The sequence below is a fragment of the Rhinopithecus bieti genome, unplaced genomic scaffold (genome assembly GCF_001698545.2).
Source record: "Rhinopithecus bieti isolate Rb0 unplaced genomic scaffold, ASM169854v2 scaffold_31823, whole genome shotgun sequence".
In the NCBI taxonomy this organism is placed as follows: domain Eukaryota; kingdom Metazoa; phylum Chordata; class Mammalia; order Primates; family Cercopithecidae; genus Rhinopithecus; species Rhinopithecus bieti.
Window position 1 is genome coordinate 693,533 of NW_016814121.1, and position 3,041 is coordinate 696,573.

Below are 3,041 nucleotides of genomic sequence, written 5' to 3' on the forward strand. Positions count from 1 at the left end.
AAATAAATAAATAAATAAATATGTATATTTCATAAATATATATTTATGAAATGTATTACATAAATTTCATATAATAAATGAAATGTATTACATAAATTTCATATAATAAATGAAATGTATTACATAAATTTCATATAATAAATGAAATTTATTATAAGGAATTGGCTCACACGATTTTAGAGGCTGAGAAGTCCTACAGTCCACCATCTGCAAGCTGGAGACCCAGGAAAACTAGTGGTATAAATTTCAGTGTGAATGCAAAGAGGCCTGGGAACCAGGAATGTGATGCTGTTAAGTCCTAGTCCAAAGGCAGGAGAAGATTGGTGCCTGAGCTCAACCAGGCCAGCAGAGAGAAAGAGTTCAACTTTCCTCCATGATTTTGTTCTCTGTGCCCTTTGTAGGTTGAATGATCGCCACCTACATTGGGGAGGACCATCTACTCAGTCCACCGATTCAAATGCTAATCTCTGCTGGAAACACTTTCAAAGACATACTCAGAAATAATGTTTAACCAGCTGTCTGGTCATCCTGTAGCCCAGTCAAGCTGACACATAAAATTAAGCATCACCCCTGATTAGGGCAGGCCCACCAAGGATACTCTCTGTTTCTGAGTCAGCTGTGCCATATAACATCATGGAAGTGACTATCCCAGTGTCTTCACACTCAAGGAGAGGGAGATTATATGGAGCTTGACCTCAAGGAGAGGGAGATTATATCAGGCGGGTGTATCTTGGGGGCTGTGTTAGTTTCTTGGGGGCTGCCATAGCACATTGCCACAGGCTTGGTGGCTTTAATGAACAGAAATTTGTGTTCTCAAGTTCTGACAGCTAGAGATCCAAATCCAGCAATTTGGCAAGGCCAAGCTCTTTCTGAAGACTCTAAGGAAGAATTCTTTGCCTCTTTCTAGCTTCTGGCAGCTGCCGGCACTGTTTGGCATTCCTTGGCTTGTAGATGCATCATTCCAGTCTCCGCCTCCATCATCATGCCGTATTGCCTTGTATGTATCTGTAATTTGTGTCTCTTATCCTTTTCTCTTTTTTTGAGATGGAGTCTCACTGTGTCACCCAGTCTGGAGTGCAGTCACGCAGTCTCAGTTCACTGCAGCCTCCACCTCCCAGGTTCAAGTGTTTCTCCTGCCTTAGCCTCCTGAGTAGTTGGGATTACAGGCGACTGCCACCACACCTGGCTAATTTTTGTATTTTTAGTAGAGACAGGGTTTTAGCATGTTGGCCAGGCTGGTCTCGAACTCCTGACCTCAGGCGATCCACCCGCCTTGGCCTCCCAAGTGCTGGGATTACAGGTGTGAGCCCCCAAGCCCAGTTCTCCTCTTTTTCTAAGGAGGACACCCGTTGTATTGGATTTAGGGCCCACCCTAGGGCAGCGTGACCTCATCTTAACTTGATTACATCTGCAAAGACCCTACTTCCAAACAAGGTCACATTCACGGACACTAGGACTTAGGACTTCCACATGTTTTTTGGGAAGACACAGTTCAACCTGTAGCAGAGGCCATCTAAGAATTGTGCCTACCACAGCCGATGACATCGATTCAGTGCTTTTATTTATTTATTTATTTATTTATTTATTTATTTATTTTGAGACGGAGTCTCGCTCTGTCTCCCAGGCAGGAGTGCAGTGGTGTGATCTCGGCTCACTACAACCTCTGCCTCCAGGGTTCAAGTGATTCTCCCGCCTCAGACTCCCGAGTAGCTGGGACTACAGACACACGCCACCACACACGGCTAATTTTTGTAGAGATGGGATTTCACCATGGTGGCCAGACTGGTCTCAAACTCCTGACCTCAAGCAATCCTCCCACCTCGGCCTCGCAAAGTGCTGGGATTATAGGCGTGAGCCACCACACCCAGCCTGATTTAGTGCTTTTCTAACTGGGACCCCCAGTGGAGCACATCAGGGCTGCTTCAGGAGACGAGGCAAGGCTGAGTGGACAAGGCTCTGTGTTCCCTTGGGATCCCCTGGGAACCACAGTTCTTGCTGGTGTGCCCCCCATTCACTGTTTTGCATGTGGCAGCTAAGATTTGACTTGGAAAGTAGGTCCTGCCATTCAACAGGAGCCTGAAATGAACACATCCCCTGTGCAGATGCTGTCTGCAGACATTTGAGTATCTGTACATCATTCTAGACTTTTGCGGCAGCATGACTGCTTTCTAAGCAGTCAGAAAGCCTTTATCAAGCTCCCAAACAATATTTCCTGGCCCCCCTGGGGACTGCTCCATGCCTTGATGAAGGCAGCATTTATGAAAAGTAAACGCCTCATAAATAATCAAGTGGATTCCCAAGAATGCCAAGGCTTTGTCAGAATGGGTTTTAGAAGCATATTTGGTTTCTCCACACTCTCACCCCTTCCCCATGTGCCCAGTGACTACAGAACTCCCAAGTGGACCAATCCTTATGGACAAGATGGTTGAAAGTCGTTCTTCCGTTTGTTCTACCTCTCAACTCCCAAAGTATTTTATGATTGCTATTATTATTATTGTTATTTTGAAATAGGGTCTCACTTTGTTGCCCAGGCTGGAGTGTAGTGGTGCAATCATACCGCCTCCTGGGTTCACGCCATTCTCCTGCCTCAGCCTCTTGAGTAGCTGGGACTACAGGCGTCTGCCACCATGCCTGGCCAATTTTTTTTTGTATTTTTAGTACAGATAGGGTTTCACTGTGTTAGCCAGGATGGTTTCGATCTCCTGACCTCATGATCTGCCCGCCTCGGCCTCCCAAAGTGCTGGGATTACAAGCGTGAGCCACCATGCCTGGCCTACCTGAATCTTAAAGGCACCTTTGTCTGTGGATGGCTGCCAAATTATTGTTGCTATGGGAGCACATGAATAGAGAACCTCTTATTCCATCATCTTGCTGATGTCACTTCTTGTTCTGTGTTGAGGCTTTGGCTGGGCCCCAGCTTCTGTAGCCTGGTAGAGTGGGGGCAGGGTAGACTGTGAAGCTTCAAGAACTGGTCTGTCTGGGCCAACTGGGTTACTAGGAGAGGGCAGGTGGTGGTGGCTAGCATTGGGGTCAGCCTGTAG